Raw genomic sequence first — 18,474 nt, forward strand, 5'->3', positions numbered from 1 at the left:
TGCTGTTTACATGGTGCCAATACAGACCCATCTGATTCAGAGAAAAAAAATAGAAACAGCAGCAGAAAACTTTCCACCCAGCTGTGCCTATTCCCTGCTGCTTACCACAGACTCAATTTCACCACCCACTGAGGGGTGTCCCTGTGCATGAGGCAATCTGAGAGACTCTGGCTAGCACCAAGGAAGAAGCAGAGGAACCGCCTTAGAAAGCTTTCATAAAAGAGAAATCTAAAAACAAATGTTTATGCAAAATGAGTGACAGTGAAGAGGGGTGATTGATCTTGGCAACTGCCACTCCCTCAGTGAACACCGGCACAGCTTCAGGTGATCTCCGTGTAAAACCTTCCAAGGATAGGATACTGGAAGTTAGAGAGGGATAAAAACTGGTCTTTTATTCTGTTTATTCTTTTATTTTTTTGCAAAAACTGGAGCTTGAGTTCCATTAGAGAGCACAGAAATATTTTTACTTTGAAGAACTGAAACAAAAGCGTGCGCATTTTAAATATTTCACAGTATAAGGCAGGTTCAGTTTTCGATAGAAGAAGCTCTAGAATGAGGGGGGAACCTCAGGAGTAATCCAAGGAAATATTTCTTTACAGAAAGGGTGGACGACACATGGAACGGCCTTCTCAGTGGAGGTGAGGTAGACGAGGACAGTGTCTGAATTCAAGATCTCTGAAGAAGTGGATGGGACTATAAAGCTGAGCATGTGGTGTGGATGGGCTGCCTGGATAGGCTGCATGTTCCACGTTTCTTTTAATTTAGTTGCCAGGGTCTGCGTCCACTGTTGTTTAAGGTCTTCTTTTCACTACACAGAAAAAACATCCATGACTCAAGAGGAGATGCAGTGTCTCAGGAGCAGCCTTCCAGAAATGAAATCATGACGCTACAAGTGCCTCCTACTAGTTCTGAAAGTTAACATATACAAATCAAAGTTTGCACCCAAATGTGCATAAAATACAACGTTTGCTCAAAACGAGGTACTTAGTAGCAGTTACTCTAACTTTGTTTTACAAAATTCTTGAGTTGCATAAAAAATTGCATAGAGGAGTGAATCATGTTGGGATAGTCTCAAATACCTCCCGAGTAAACCAAAATAACCGCCCCCCCCACCCCCAAAATACAAGGCCTCTCGCCAGACAATTGCCCTTGAGCAGGACCGGCTCAAGCGTCGGGAGTACCCCTCCTCACTAGAGCTGCCGCCCGTGCCCCTGAAGCAGCGGCAGCCCGTGTGACCGGACAGGAGGAGCAACCCTAAAGCAGGCCCTACCCTCAAGTCAACTTTGTATTCCTGGAGCTAAAGAGGAGGGCAGTGGCTCTGGAGAAAGCCTCTGCATAAAAGGACTGCCCTTTTTAGAAAATGAAATCTGTGGATGGGGGGATTACGGGGTGGGTCAGGGAAGAGCTTTAGAGCAAGATATTTAAGCTGATGTTTGAAGTTCTTCTATCACCTCCCATTTGAGCTATAATATTCTGGCTATTTCTGTCCATCTTCATCTTGCAGCTGACTGACCAATAACACTGTTTTCAAACTTAATGTAACATATTCAAATTCTTACGACATGAAAGTGTTTCATAATCAGTTTTTTGTTTTTTTTTTGGGGGGGGGGGGGGGGGGGGGAATGTCCCGGAAGTTTCCTCTTATTTCTTCTAGCTCATTCAGCACCACAACTGGGATCTGGCCTCATTAACCTTCATTTATAATGTTCCAGGGATTCACCCACCCAACTTTACATCCCTTCCCAACAGGTCGATACAGTAAGGCCGCGGTAGAAACAGTGCGGCAGTGTCAGGCGCACCCTTCCTCCCCGCACGCACAGTTCTCTTGACTTAGCGCCTGATACTCTCTTCTAATTGCATGCAAATGCATGCCGCGGCTTTAAAGCGTTAGGGAAGGGTTATGCCCGCGTAACCCATTTTACTGTATAGGCGCTTAATACAGCACCTATACAGTAACCTGGGTGCGCTGGTACCTGTCATTTCAAATGACATTTCAAATGACATTTGAAATGACAGGCACCAGGAAGTGTAAAAAAAAAAAAAAAAACCAAAAATATGTAAAAACCTGAGTGTTAAAAAAAAATAATTTTTAAATACCTGTCACTTTCATGCGGTCATCCAGGCAGCGGCGTGGGTCCAGGCGGCCGGCGGCGGGAGCCGGGTGTTCGATCGAGGCCGCGGGCGGGTAGGCGCGTGTTCGATTGGGCGGGGCGCGGCAGCGGGATCCGGGGGGCGGGTGGGCACGTGTTCAAACGAGGCTGGGTCGCACAGGCGCGCATTAATTCAGGCGGAGGGAGCCGGCGGCGAAAGCGGCCTCCGGCAACCCCCACCAGCAGGCGCGCATTCACTGCCGGTGGGGGTTGCTGGAGGCCGCTTTCGCCGCCGGCTCCCTCCGCCTGAATTAATGCGCGCCTGTGCGACCCGGCCGGGTCGCACAGGCGCGCATTAATTCAGGCGGAGGGAGCCGGTGGTCGTGCATTCATCCAGGCAGAGGGAACCGTGGGCCGTTTTCGCCACCGGTTCCCTCTGCCTGGATGAATGGCCGTGCGATTTCAGCGCTGAAGGCAGTCACATGCCGTGACCACAGCATGTGACTGCCTTCAGCGCTGAAATCGCACGGCCATTCCTTCACTGCCGGTGGCCGTGCATTCATCCAGGCAGAGGGAACCGTGGGCCGTTTTCGCCACCGGTTCCCTCTGCCTGGATGAATGGCCGTGCGAAATCGGGAGGAAGGGAGAAGGGACTGCCGTAGCAGGCCCGAGCCTTGCTACTTTTTCGTTTTTTGTTTTTTTTTTGCTTCGGGAGGAGGGGACCGGACGGGCTGCAGGAGACCGGACTGGGGCTACACCGGAGACCGGACGGACTGGACCGGAGACCGGACGGGACCAGGGCGGGTTAGCAATGTTTTTTACACTACACTACACTACACTAACTCCTACTAGGGGGAGGCGGTAAACTAACACGTTAAGGCCGCGGCAAAACAGCGGGTTACTGAGGAGATAGTATCAGCGCCCATTACAGTATCGGAGGGGAATAGCTAATTCCTTCATTATACAGCTTTTTCGTTCATTTACATGCTGGGTGCGGAAAGGGTTATGAGTCTATTTTAGGAAGTGCTAAGGACGCGTGAAACTGGAGACTATCGCTGGACCGCCTTACTCGTCTGTATTGTGCGCTCCCAGCACGTTACAGACGGGCAATCTTTAACTGCACGTTACTGTATCGACCTGCAACTCAGCCCAGTCATTTCTGCAATGGTCCTTGGCTGGAGCCACATACCAGGGCTCCATCCTGGAACTCCGCAATCATGAGCACTGTCTGGCCACAAGATGTCGTTGTAGCGCGCTGCCTCAGACTCCCTCTCTGCCCTAGGGGCCATGAACCCAGCTCAGGGAATGGAAGACTTGTACTGGGATTCTAAGCCAAGTCCTCGGCACAGCAATGCCCCCCTAAGCCTGCCCTCTAACCAGTGGCACAGCCAGAACTGATTATTTAGGTGGTTACAAGGTTAACATGAGTGGGCTGTAGGCATACAGGTCTGAGACCTACTGGTTGTATTCTTATTGATAAATAATGCCATATACTGCACCCTACAATGGCTTTCTAAGTAGTTTGCAACAGCCAATTATTTCAACCTCAATTATTTCAAGCACTTCCCAGCATTAAAAATTCCTTATTAATCTGTATTATTTTATATTTAGTGCAATTTATAAATGCACAAGTATATCATGTAAAAAGCAAAGAAAACAACCAGATCCAATCAATCATGTAATAAAATAAAAATTAATGTATTATTTCATGAATCCTCTCTGCAGAAAGCCGGAAATCATCATAACTACAATAAAATATCATTAATCATCAGAACAGGTGCAGAGCAGGGCTAGGAAAATTCACATTACAACCAGTAATGTTACCTCAGCAAAAAATATCCCTCAACTGCTATTATGTGAAGTAACACAAACTCCTGCAAAGAAAGAGACATCTAGAATCTTGTCATACCATACAGTCACAGCACTGACTCTCAGGATTCAAACAGCAGCAACCTTATGAAAAAGCAGCAAAGCAAATATTACAGTAGGCCCTAGAACATTAATACATCACCTACGGGAATAACAGAACAAGCTGGACTATTACTACAGAGAAGCTACACACTAGCAGAAATACTGCATTTCAGTCACACACACAGGCAAAAGAGAGACCGACCTTTACCTAATATAGAAATAAAATACTACAAAATTAGAAACAGAAACATGCAGATAAAACCAAAATAGAAAGCCTGAGAATCTGGACTCTGAACAGTGGAATACTGAAGAGCAAAATACAAAAATATAACAAATGCACATTCCCAAAGATGGCATATTAAAATTGCTAAAATCTCAAAATATTTTTATTTTTTTTTACCTTTGTTGTCTGATCTTTGTATTTTTCTCATTAGTTGGTCCTGGTCTCTTTTTCCCATTTTTCCTTTGTCACTCATTTCCTAATTCATTTTCAGTGCTCTTTTCTCCTACTGTCTTCTTCCCTTCCTCCCTCACACTCACACACATGCTTTCTCTCACAGACTCCTTCACACACACAAGCTCTTACTCTCACATGCTCACATTCTCCACACACACACACACACACACACTCCCCACCCCCCAGGCTCCCATTCTTATGCACACAGACTCACCCCCAGGTACCCAGTCTCTCTCACACACACACACACACTCAAGCTCCCATTCTCACCCACCCACATACAAACACATGCACAAAGGATCTCACACAGACGCACACACATGCAGACACAAGCAGGATCTCACTCATTCACACATACATACAAGCTCACACATATCATGGTCTCCTGTTATCATCAGGCCGTGGCAAGATGAGCTCCACCACAGCCCCGAGGGCCTCCTGCTATCTTCAGGCCCTACAGCCCACCAATCTTCCTGCTTGGGGAGGGGGAGGGCACAGAAGCTGTGCGCAGGTGTGCACAGCTTCCGCTCCTCCCCCCCCCCCCCCCCAAGCAGGAAGATCTGTGGGCCATACGGCAGTAGGCAAGGCTGTGGGCTGCCAGTGGAGCCTAACCTGCCAGCAGCCAAAGGAGAGAGCACCAGCAGCCTGCCGCCTTCCCAGGTGCATTGGACCTGGCCTTGCAGCTCGGCCCTCCTCTTCACCATCGCGGGGATGGGATCCCGTGACGGCATTGCTCTAACAGGTCTCTTTCGATTGGGTGGGCCTGGGTCCAAATTGCCCACCCGTAGCTACACCACTATCTCTAACCTTGCTTTCAAACAGAGTGGTCTGCTATCTTACTGTGAGGACTATTTTGCTACTCGGGATGACAGATGAAACATAAGACAGCAGAATCTCTGGAAGTCCTACAATCCAATGGTTTATAATTCAAACACAGCAACAAGTAGGGAGAGCATGCAGAAGCAGGGCATCGGGAATACTTTCTAACACAGATTTGTAGAAAGTGTGTGTTTGGGGAGGGGGGGGGGGTTGGAGGCTCTGGGTGTACACGTGGGGCATAAGAAGCATGGGGTTGTGTGTGTAGTTGAGTGGATTAGGACGGTGGAGGTGTGTGTGTTTGGGGGATGCAGGAGTGTGCATGTTTAGTTTATTATTACTCATATCTACTGATCGAGGCGAGATACAGTTAAAACACAAAATAAAATAATATATCACATATGCACAGACAAGAACCAAACAAATGACTCCAGCTCACCGACAGCTGAATGAGTGAAATCATACAAAGAGTTAACACTGTGGCAACATACTGTATGTGGGAGTGATAGGGCTGCATGTGGTGTGGGTGTGTGTGTGTATGGAAACGGGGATGGATGTGTAGTGTATGTGGAGAGGCTGTGGGGATGTTTTTTGGGGGATGCAGCTGTGTGTTTGTAGGTGGAAGATGTGGCTGTGAGGGAGTGTGCATGCAGAATGTATATGGCGGGGATGTGCGCACGAAGGCGTCTGGGTGCATATGTAGATGTTGCAGGGTGTAAGTGGGAATGTGCATGTTTGATTAGACTTGAGTGGGGGGGATCGTGAATGGGTAATGTGTAAGGTGTGTGTAAGAGGAATTTGGGGTGTGGGTTTTGTTTTGAGTATTGCTGTACAGTATATGTGTGTAGGTGGGTGGTGTAGTTGGGGCAAGTGTGTGTGTGTATGGGCGGGAGGGAGATTTGATCTGAGAAGCAAAGTCATTTATGTTCTCCGTCTGACAGGAGTGTAGATATGGGTGTGCTGGAAGCAGTAAGAGCGTGATGGACGTGCATGTGTACACATACTTTGGAAGTACCTTTTGGGCCATCCTTTGCCAGTTGCTTTAGCTATTTTCCCTGTCTCTGTCTCTCTGCCTGCATTGCTCTGTCACAAAGTGCTGGAAGGGTGAGGGTGGTGGTGGTGGTGGTGTCTGCAATGGAGCACTGGCCCGTATTCTAACAGGTTCCCATAGAAAGCAATGAGATTATTTTCTTTGGAGGCTCAGTCTCTAAAAATATTGATCTGATGCTTCTGATTTTTTTTTTAACTCATCCAAGATATTCATATTTTCTTCCTGCATGCAAAACTTGGTGAATTTTCATCCCTTTTTTTGGATGGTTATTGTGCCTACAGACAGATGGACAGACAAACACACAAGACACCTATCCCTTTCACATAATTCTTTTCAACATCCCCTATCTGGGGAAAGCATCTAAAAACTGCTTTTCCACTCCCAACGATGGGCTCTGTTTTCGAAAGGATTTATTACACCTAAGGCAAAACCAAGAAGCCTTTTTGATCATAGAATCCCTCTCTGTGCCTCATTCATTAAAAGTCTCTCCCCTTCACCCACACAGCTCAACAGACACAAACATGGCAGAGCGTGGGAGCTCTTAGTAATGTTGGATTTTGGGGTGTGGGGGAAGAGACACTCCTAAAGGGAAATGCTCTTGAGACACTTTATCACTAGGGTCAGATTGGCTTTGCGTTTGACTATGATCTGATGCTGGCTGTCTTTCAAAATTGCATTTCAATAAGATGACCACCTTTTTCAATTTTTTTTTTAATTCATTCATGATCATCTCATTTCTCCCCCCACCTCATCCCACTAAAATAATTGCACAACTATGCACTTGTGAAAACAGTTAAAATACTGTTCCTAGACACGAACATATTACAGGCCATTCATTCAGTGTGTCCTAGTTAAGAGTCGCCTTTTTTTTTAAGACAGGAAAAGTAAAGGTAAACAGGACACTGCTGTCAGCATAAGACCTGAGTTTCATTCAATGTGCGCTGTAAGTAGGAAAAGACTGAGAGCCAACTTCACGGTCGCTGACTTCAGTACATAAAATAGGTATTTACACAGAAGAAAAGCCCATGGGGGTGTCTCCCGTGCCAGGAACCCCTCTGGCAGTGACAAACTGTAAAGTCAATTGCCGCAAAGACTTATTCGGCAGCAGCAGAAGTGTTTTACCAGAGGTGCAACAGCTGGAAGTTTCTCGCCTGCCCTGGAGGAGCAGCACAATTCACACACAGGCAGTATAACCATGGGAGTTCCTGGGAGGCCGCGCCAATTTATTTCCTGTTTTTCATGATTTTTTTTTTTTTTTTATGCAACCATGTAACATACAATTAGCATGGGGAGAGCTGGTTTGTTTAGCAGCTAAGTTATTGTGATACACACAAGTTCTCTGGCAAAAGAGTTTTTAACACGCCGCCAGTGCGTGCACTCGATACACAGGCAAGCTGAGCAAGCAGGAAAAGGAAGATGCTTTTACTTCAGTGGGCTGCTAACCACGACGACGTAAGGCAATGCATCTCTGACGACTTCCCTATTAAACAACATGGCTAGTCCCCAGTTAGTTGGATTTTATAATCAAGGGTACAATTTTGTCTGCACAATTTTTTTGGTTGTTGCAAGCACTCCTCGGGGGAGGGAGGGGGGTGGACAGTTCTCCACTACAGGTTCAGCCATGCAGACTCAAGGCCGGTTAACACCACTGTTATCAGGGCACACAACGTTTAAGAATGTTTCAGACTTTCCTTGCCACCAAATTAAAAGCTTCCACATCGTTAAAAATTAAAATTAAGTCCCTGTTTTCCCTCCTGTTGGACCAACATGGCTGCAGCTTTGCTACAGCTCTTACAGCAATGAAAACTGCACCATCTAAATTACTCCCTGCAGTAGGACTTCATTTAAAAAGAAAAGCTATATAGAAAGAATCAAAACCAGCTGCGCTGTTTAATAGCTGAACTGACAAAGTAAAAGTCCAGCCAAACAGTTCCAGGAGAGCAAGCGTCTTCACAAATTAGTTCCTGACTTTGCAGGATTTTTTTTTTTTAAGTTTCTCCTCCATCTGCCTCACTAAACTCTTATTTCAACAGATCCTATATAGCATGTTAGAACAGTCCCTAAGAAGAAGAGGAGGGGCGGAAAGGGGGAGAAATCTGTGCTTCTTTAAAGCACATGTGAATCGAGAATACCACATGACGTGGTTTCGGACACCGGACGGCGAGTGCATAAGCAGAAATATATATTTTAAAATGATAAATACCTCATCTGCTGGGGTGAAATAAAGTTGCCTTCCAGAGTCAGAGTGTCGGAGCACAAAATTCCTCCCACTCCCTCACTTCCTCTTAGCAGCTAAATGGACAAAGCCCGTCAGAGCGAAACCTAGGACTGAGTCACAACTTAGGGGCCCCGGACCAGCGTGTACCAAAAAAAAAAAAAGAAAAAACACAGACAAGGCTGACATTTGTTTGCAATACAGGAAGCCTGCAAACTATTCAGGGCTTTCGGAGACGCTGCATCGGAGGTTTCCGTCTCTTTCCCACGGCGTCCTGGCCACCGGATTTTGCTGAGAACGGCTACAAAGAGGAATGATTGCAGGGCAGGATAGGGGCGAGGATGAGCGCACATGTTCTATTTATAGCTAAAAAGAACCTCCCTCCCCAATAAAAAAAAATAGAACAGGATTAAAATGTAAGCGAATAAGTAAATTGTGCCTCTGGGCTCCTAAGTTTCCAGTGTGCATGGTGTAGCTCTTCTCGAGATCTCATGCTTGGAGATGGCTGCAGCTTTTAAACGTGCAAGTGCCAGACCATGTTTGGATGCTGTCCTGTTTAAGCCCTGTGTAACTTGCAGCAATTTTCTTCACCAACCTGATGAAGGGAGCCTATTTTACAATGAGATAGGCCTGCAGCAAGGGGGAAACCCCCCCCCCCCCAAAATAAAGCATTTTGGGTCCTACATCAGCCCATGGGATGTCATAAGAACACATCAGAATCACATTTTAGAATTAACCAGTCAGATGATTTCTACCTGACAAGACGAAATCCAGAGGTTGGATAACTTGTCACCCAACTCAAAAGGCCCAGAGAGAGCTAAACCCCTTTGCCTTCAACCAAAGAGAGAAAAAAAGAACCACAAAGAAAGGATGGGGGGAATCATTTCATAAATCTGTGTGCTGAGGAGCTCTTCAAAGACAAAAAAAACCATACAAGCTTCCATGCCCAACCCACATCAGTGGCTGGAGGGAGACACACTAAAACTTGATCCATTAGCCATGAAGCCCAGCTTCAAAGTAAAACACTCGAATACTTGACGGGCCAATGCAATAAATTGCGCCCAGCCTGACACGTTTTGAGCACACAAGACTAGTGCCCGATGCAGTAAAAGAGATTAGCATATCCAAAACACACGCCCTAACAAACTTGGGGGCCGATGCAATAAATTTTGCGGAAAGCAGGCGCTGACTTTTCAGCTCCTGTTCCTGAAGAATGGAAGGATTGCAGCCTTGCAGCGCGGGGCTGCTTCCTCCCTCCCGGCTGCCGGTGCCTGAATGACGTCATCAGGTGGAGGAAGCAGCCCGCGCTGCAAGGCCGCGTTCCTTCCATTTACAGGGAGGTGAATGAGGGGCTCGCGATAGCATCCCGCGGGGGTGAGCAGCATTCAGGAAATCATGCGTTGTCCCACTGCCATCAATGAGGCTTCTTCTGTTTTTTGGCCTCACCCCGATTCAGATGCCTATCAGTCAAAAAGCAGCATGGCTCCGCCAGAATCATCAGCGTTGCTGGCAAGCCAAGCTGCATTTCCACTTACAGATCGATACTGTAACGTGCGGTTGAAGATTTCCCGTCTGTAACCTGCTGTGAGTGCACAATTCGGACGCGTAAGGCGATCCAGCGATACAGTCTCCAGTTTCACGCGTCCTTAGCGCTTCTTAAAACAGACGCATAACCCTTTCCACACCCAGCATGTATATGATATGTAAATGAACGAATTAGCTGTATAATGAAGGAATTAGCTATTCCCCTCCGATACTGTGACGCGCGCTCAGATTATCTCCTTTGTAACCCGCTATTTTGCCGCGTCCTTAACCTGTTAGTTTACCGCCTACCCTCTACTTGGTGTTAGTGTGGTGTTCGAAAATTAAAACGGGAATAAAGTGTAAAAATGGGGGTAAAACCAAAGGGAGTAAAGTGTAAAAAACCATGGACGACCTCCATATTAACATTGCAGCGTAAGTTGTTTATATATATGTATAAATACCTGTCACTTTCCTGTCACTTTCCGAATCCCCCAGGCGTGCGGTCATCGAGGCGGCGGCGGGAGCCGGCGGGCGGGTGGGCGCCCGTTCATCCAGGCGGCGGGAGCCAGCAGGCAGGTGGGCGCACGTTCGATCCAGGCGGCGGTGGGAGCCGGCGGGCGGGTGGGCGCGCGTTGGATCGAGGCGGCAGCGGGAGCCGGCGGGCGGGTGGGCGCCCGTTCATCCAGGCGGCGGCGGCGGCGTTGGGAGCCGGCGGGCGGGTGGGCGCTCGTTCGAGCCAGGCGGCGGCGGGAGGGTGGGCGCGCGTTTATCCGGGAGCCGGCGGGCGTGCATTCATCCAGGCGGAGGGAGCCGGCGGCGAAAGCGGCCTCCGGCAGCCCCCGCCGGCAGTGAATGAATGCGTGCCTGTGCGACCCGTGCGATTTCGGCGCTCAAGGTGTGACATCATGACGCTTGACGTCACCTTGAGCGCCGAAATCGCACGGGTCGCACAGGCACGCATTCATTCACTGCCGGCGGAGGGAGCCGGCGGCAAAAGCGGCCTCCGGCAGCCCCCGCCGGCAGTGAAATGACATTTGAAATGACAGGAACCAGCGCACCCAGGATACTGTATAGGCGCTGTATTAGCGCCTATACAGTAAAATGGGTTGCGTGGGCCTAACGCTTCGCAGACGCGGCATGCATTTGCATGCAATTTGAAGAGAGTATCGAGCGGTAGGTGAAGAGAACTGTGCGTGCGGGGAACGAGGGTGCGCCCGGCACTGCCGCACTGTTTCTACCGCGGCCTTAGAGTATCGATCTGTTACTGAGGCCCTCTCATGGCGGCAGCGCTATGGCGCCTTTGGCTGTGGTTATATTGGCCATAGGCATGCTATGGCTCTGCTTGGACATAACTGTGGTGTAGTAGCACAGACATGCAAACTGCAACAAGAAAATACTAAGAAACTCAACATGGAGCTGGCTCAACAACATGCACTTCAGTGGCTTAAATCTGCCTCACTCTATTTTATTACAGTTTTAAACAAATAGCCACTCCAAAATTTCCATTGTCACTAGCCCAATGTCCTTGTTAGAAGTTTTTCTGGTGCGATAGCGAGACCTCCTGGTGATGTCTACAGCTACTCCATCTGCTGCTTGGATCTGCTCCATTTACTGCTCAACATCTCTCTTTTGAGCTTAGTAGCTCAATGGTGGTGCTGTGCGGGGGAGGAGAGAGACATGGGTTTGATTCTCAGAGCAGGTCAGTCACAGCTAGGGGATGCTGTAGAGGCAGCGTTCACAACCCCTGGGTTGGGAATCTCAAGTCCTTGCATAATGGCCACAACCAGTGCCACAATGGCCACAACAGTGGCCAGGACTTAGGGCCCGTGACTGTAGGATTCTGAAGGAGCCCTGTTGCATGGCCCCCAAAGCAAGGTCTGGAGTAAGCGAATTGGAAAGAGGGCTGTCACCTCACCCCAGGTCATTTGAGTAGGTCGATACAATATTGGTTTTGGATCCATTGCTTGCATGGGAGTTGTAGCGAGGGTTTTTCCATTGATTTCCCTAAGAAAATCTCAAACTAAAAAAACCACACAAGCAACGGGGCAAAACCAGGACTGGATCAGCCTGTTTTGGTTGATCTGGTGGGGTTAGAAGGCAATCCTAGTTGGGAGGGGATATAAAATAAATGGGGGGGGGGGGGGAGGGGGGCAGAATCCTGAGCCGTGGAGAATGAGGCTTATAGCACTGTCAGTCAATGAAGGCCAGTTCCAGTCAAATTGGATGTGCTCTTTAATGAGCAGATTTAAAAAGATTTGGGAAGGCAGAGGATAAAGTAACCGCCTGCACAATAATCAAGAAGTCTCACCGCATCATGGGTAAGTTCAAGTCACAAAGTGAAGGCAAACCTTGAGCCAGTTTGAAGGTTTGTGGTTTCCTTTCAAGAAGTCTACACAGCTGTGATGAACTTCTAGCACCCTCAGCATGTCCAAAGGAAAAGAATATTGCACGGACACAGTCATCAACCAATCCTGTAACTCAAGATGCTTGGGGTCCAATATTGCACCCGAGCTCACACAGGTTCTCCACCACTGAGCTGCTCTATCAAAGCACAGAGAACTGGCCTATTGTATAAAACTTGGGTAGGAGTTTCAATCTAATGCATCAAGTATGTGGGAATTATTTTTACCCTCAACAAACTCTGGCTCAAATGTTTTGGTATATATCAGCTATGTTCAGTTGTGCGTCAAACTCTTTGAATCAGAAACACAGGTCCTACAATGGCAGCTCCCTGAGACATGCTCTTTACTTTACACTGAGAACAATTTGCAAATTAATGTTTGCACTGTGGAGGGGCAAGTTCATGTGTCTTGGTGATTTGAGAAAAACATCTAATTTAGTCAGAGTTTCTACTAATAATGCCACTACATTCTCTGCTCACACCATAGTAATTTGACTTGGTGCTTTTCAATTTCAAAATTCCTGTTTATTTTTTTTTTTGTATTAAAGCGTTTATTAGCATAACAATAAGCAACAACAAGTAGCATACAAATTGAAACAATGGGAACACACTGCAGGCTAAAAGTAATACAGACAATTTGTACAACTTTGTTCCCCATCCCCCCCTAGTGTCAAATATGCTAAGAACTTTCAAAAGCCTTCAAAGTTAGTCCAGTGCAGAGCTAAAGTGGGATGATTACAGAGCTGGAAATGCATCACAATAAATTATAAATACAGGTAAGCCTGGTTGTGGTAGTGACCTATGAAACTATATAATAGCAAGGCTAACCTAAATGGGAATAAATTGGTGAATGTCATCAGGTCGGCACACATCGGAAGTGTCAAACAACACCGCCACTCTGAGACCAGTCCAAAAATGGTGTCCATACGTTTTGATGGAGCGATAACCGACGATGGCGCGTGGCTGTTAGTCGTTCCAAAACCTCCACCCGATGAAGTCGTCGGACGATTGTGTTCAATAGTGGAATATTTGTGCTCTTCCATTTACTTGCCAATGCAATCCTGGCAACAATAAAAATCTGTTGACATAATCGCTGACCATGCGGGGATAGACTCTCCATCGGATCACCCAACAGGGCGTGCGTCGGGCCCACGAAGAGGGGGCAGCCGAACATTCGGGTCAGCCAAGCCTGTAGCATCGACCAATATGGCGTTACAATTGGGCAAGTCCACCATACATGAAAGTAAGTGCCAATATGGCCGCAGTTCCGCCAGCAATTACTGGACACATTGGGGTACATTGTATGCAGACGGGTGGGCACATAATGCCAGCGATATATCATTTTTACACAGTGTTCCTGGTAGTGGGCTGATATGGAGCATCGACGAACTTGTAAGAAGATAGCCTCCCACTCCTCCAGGCTCCAATTAATATTCAGCTCACTTTCCCAAGCCAAGGAGCATTCAAGCTTAGTATTCTGGGGCCCCCGCATTAGCATATAAATCTTGGAAACCGCCTTCTTGACATCTCGAGCATGAATACAATAAGACTCAAACAGCGTTTTAGTGGCTAAATGACTGGAGGGAAGCAGTTCTGTTTTTATGAAATGAGCCAGTTGTAAGTATTCCAAGAAAGGGAACTCCACGGTAGGATATTTTGCCGCCAAGTTAGAGAAGGTCTGTAGACGTCCCTCAAATAGTAAAGCACCCAGAGTATTCAAGCGCAGGGTCTTCCAAAGTGGAAACGCTTGCTTAGGCATTCCGATAGCGAACCCAGTATGGGAAAATATGGCTGAGAGTGAGTGGTAGTCTGCGTCTCCCACCAATTTCGGTTTCCAGCGTAACCAAATTTTTAGTGTAATTGCCAACGGAGGGGGCATGACCGAAATGGAAGGCCAAGTGTTCCGGGGCTGCCAAAAAAGTGCAGTAAGTGGGACGTTTCCAATAAGATGGCGCTCAATGGACTGCCAGGGTGTAGGATTTGAAGCTGAAGCATGAATATGCAGAATTATCCTCAATTGGGCCGCCGCATAGTACCACTCTAAATTGGGGACGCCCAAACCCCCGCCATCTCTAGATCGATATAAAACAGATCTGGCTACTCGAGGGGGTCTCTTTCTCCAGATGAAGTCAAAGATTGTCCGTTGAAGCTTCTTCAGTATACCAGATGTGAGGTAAACAGGGAGCGTGATGAAAAGGTAAAGAAATCTGGGCAAAACATTCATCTTGATGATGGCAATACGTCCCAGCCATGAGTGCGGGTCCCTGTACCAGCGGAGAAGATCCCTCTCTACAGCTTTAAACAGTGGCACATAATTAAGGTGATATAGCTTATCCACATCCTCTCCGAGATAGACCCCCAAATATTTCAGCGGTTTAGATGTCCAACGGAATGGGAACCGGTGCTGGAGATCCTGTACGTCGAGAGTGGGTACATTGATATTGAGGATTTCTGATTTGTCCAGATTAACCTTGAAGCCGGAGACGGAGCTGAACTTCTGGATGGCCGTCAGTACCGCCGGTAGTGTTGTTTTGGGCTGCGTGAGGGTAAAAAGGATATCGTCCGCAAAGAGAGTCATCTTATACTGGCGGCTTCCAAGTGTCACTCCAGATACACTATCAGTATTTCGTATAATCGTAGCGAATGGCTCTAAGAAAAGAGCAAAAAGCAGGGGAGACAAAGGGCACACTTGTCGGGTGCCTCGCTCTATGTGAAAACTGGGACCGTAACCTCCATTAACTTTTACTCGTGCTGACGGTTGGTTATATAGCTGTCTAAGCCATAGAAGAAAATAATTGCCAAACCCCATTTTTGACAGGGTATGAAACAAGAAAGGCCAGTGCACCATGTCGAACGCTTTTTCAGCATCGACTGCAAGGAGCACGCATGGAATGTTTTCTTTACGGACCCACCAAAGGAGATTTACTGCCCGGCGTACATTGTCAGACGCCGATCTGCCGGGTATGAACCCTGCCTGGTCCGGGTGTACCAAATCGGGAAGGAGACAATTGAGACGTTCTGCTAAAATACGAGCCAGCAACTTAAGGTCCAGGTTGATCAAGGAGATCGGCCGGTAGGATCCGCAGAGAGTAGGGTCCTTGCCTGGTTTCGCTATAACCGATATGCCGGCCGTGTTAGAATGCATACTTATGACCTCACCGTCACGGAGGGCATTAAAGGCCGTCACCAAGGAAGAAGCCAAGATATCAGGGTAAGTTTTATAGTATTTACTGGACAGTCCATCTAAACCTGGGGCCTTGCCAGCCTTCAAAGCTTTGATCGCCTGTTGAATTTCAATAAGAGTAATAGGTTTATCAAGCCGGTCTCGTTGCTCTTCCGTCAGAACGGGTATATGCGAATCATTCAAATAGTCTTCAATAGAGTCCGTGGAGATATCTGTGCGGGCCTTATAGAGGGCTGCGTAAAAACTTGTGAAACAGCGATGAATATCCTGAGAATTCGTAACTAAAGTGCCCTTATCAGACTTAATCTTGGCTATACTGTTACGGAGTAATTCGCCCTTAAGTCGCCGGGCTAGCAGGCGTCCAGCCTTGTTGCCTCCCTCATAGTATATTTGTTTGGTGATGTTCAGTGCATGAGATATTTTCGCATTGTCTAAGGCTTGTAAATCATTTCGTACCTTGGTTAGTTTTTTGTAAACCGCATCTGCTGGAGTTAACATGTGCTGTGTCGATAGGGATTTTATCTCTTGGAGGAATTGCTGCCTCTGTTGCTCCGTATTGCGTTTACAGTAAACCGCCCGAGATATCAGCTCTCCGCGAACAAAGGCTTTAGAACAGTCCCAGATAGCCATAGAAGAGGTCTCCGTAGGATCTTGGTTGCGAAAGTAGTCTCGGAGGAGGTCTCCCAACCTTTTTACATAGGAATCATCATCCAAGAGGCTCTCGTTTAAGCGCCAGTATTGCGTTCCTCGGGCAGTATCTTTTAGATCAACGTCCAGCCACACCGGGGCATGATCACTCCATGTTATGGGCTCTATCTCCACCCGTTTGATAACATTTTGTAATCTTTTATCCACAAAAATGTAGTCAATACGCGTATATGTTGCGTGGGCCGCAGAGTAGAAGGTGTATTGTCGGGAGGTCGGAAAGCGCTGTCTCCATATATCTACAATATTCCATTTATCCAGTAAGTGCAAAAGCTCCCGCCGAGCCGCCCCTGCAGACGAAGACCCCGTACGCGAGTTGTCCAGGTGAGGCTTTAATGTTAGGTTGAAGTCGCCGCCCATAACCAGCTGTTGATCCGAACGAAGCAGTAGGCAATCCGCCACATGTCGCAGGAATTGTGACTGAGCGGTGTTGGGAGCGTAGACGTTAGCAATGGTAAGTGCTGATTGACCCACTCTGAGGGTCACCAGAAGAAAGCGTCCTCCTGGGTCTTCATATCGATGCAGCACCTCATGCACCACCGACGTGGAGATTAGTGTAGCCACTCCTGTGTATTTGGAGCCTTGTGTACAAGAAGCATAAAACTGCGTGGGATAGTTCTTATGTCTCATAAGTTTCACATGGTGTCGCCGAAGGTGGGTCTCTTGTAAAAGAACTATGTCCGCTCGTAGGACATCAAGTTCTTGAAACAGTAACTGGCGTTTCCGATGAGTGTGCAGACCCTTGACATTCAGAGTTAAAAGTTTAATCATTGCACCATATAATATTCCCTACAGTAAAAAAAGAGTGAGCAATTCCCAATAGCATAGCATAGCACATCACACTAAATAAGAGGCAGTCACATGTTAGAAACAGCATATGTCGACATTGAAACCCAAAAACCCCCCCTACAGGTATAATTTCTGCCCAACCACCTTGGCAGAATCCCCTTCCCGCGGGGGCTCCAGCGCACATGGGGACCAACAGGAAGCTAGCTCCTCCCCTCCTCCGATCACCCCCCCCCCCCCGTCCCTCATACATAAAATGTAAATCTAAACAACACAAAAACAGCGTTAATAATTAACAGTCATTACCAATGCTATTATTTAACACAAACCGGCATAGCAATATTGAATAGCACAACACAATGTCACCACCAAGAGAAGCATTGCAAATCTCAAGGACCCCCCCATAGTGGACCCCTGCAAGTAGAAAATCATAGAGGGCATCTCCTCAGGTAAACCAAAAGATCACCCCTGTTCATCCAAGTTATGGCCTTGTTCCACGGGCTGGCGGCGAAGTCGCCCACGGCCATTAGTTACCCTCTGCCAGCGCTGTTGAGTATCCTTCTCCGGTAGCTGAGTGCCTGAGGCAGGTATTGTAAAAGTGACCGGGAGTCCCGCAGCCTTGAATGCCTCCGCCGCCTCCCGCAGGGTTTTAATGCGATAAGTGACCCCTTGCATAGCAAACGAGAGCCCAAATGGGAAAGTCCACCGGTAACGTACCTGGGCACCGCGCAATATTTTAGTAGCTTCGCGGAGGTCGAATCGCTTCTTTAGGGTCATAGGCGCCAAGTCCTGATAAATAGCTATATCAACTCCCTCCCATTGCCAGGTAGGCTGAGATCGTGACGCTTCATAAATCTGCGTCTTTTGCGCGAAGCTGCTCAGGCAAACAATAATATCTCGTGTCCGGTTGTCAGCTCGCGGGCCCAAGGCTCGATGCGCGCGTTCGATGGCAATTACCGGATGGGGCTCGGCAACAGCCCCCTCCAACGTGGCAGTACCTTTGGTAAGAAAAAAGGAGCAGATTTTACTTGCGGTGTCCACAGCAACAGTGAAAGCCTCAGTTTCCGGGACCCCTCGTATTCTGATATTGTTTCTCCTCGTGCGATTCTCAAGATCCTCCAATTTCTCTAAGATTGCCTGGTTCTCATTCTGGAGTTGTGTGTACTGCGTAACGCATGACGCCATCTTGGAGGCCTGTCTATCTGTCCGAGTCTCAAGCTCATCTATCCTGGTGCCCATCGCCACCACATCATCCTTCAACTCCGTCATGGTAGCCATAAGATCCGCTTTATGCTGCTTGAGATCATTGCGAAGCTCAATGAACCAGCCGCGTA

General features: G+C 47.7%; 1 protein-coding gene across 7 annotated transcripts in view; it reads right to left on the reverse strand.

The window, feature by feature from the left end:
- SH3KBP1 (SH3 domain containing kinase binding protein 1) overlaps positions 1-18,474 on the reverse strand; it is a 471,173-nt gene that overhangs the window by 133,548 nt on the left and 319,151 nt on the right. Inside the window, exon 1 of one of the 7 annotated variants that reach the window (XM_029603369.1) lies at positions 8,529-8,858. The exons of the other annotated variants lie outside the window; for them this stretch is intronic. The gene's annotated coding sequence lies outside the window, so the exon portion shown is untranslated. Of the gene's footprint in view, positions 1-8,528; positions 8,859-18,474 lie in introns of those variants that run through there. 7 annotated transcript variants of the gene reach the window in all.

The sequence above is a fragment of the Rhinatrema bivittatum genome, chromosome 5 (genome assembly GCF_901001135.1).
Source record: "Rhinatrema bivittatum chromosome 5, aRhiBiv1.1, whole genome shotgun sequence".
NCBI classification, from domain to species: Eukaryota; Metazoa; Chordata; class Amphibia; order Gymnophiona; family Rhinatrematidae; genus Rhinatrema; species Rhinatrema bivittatum.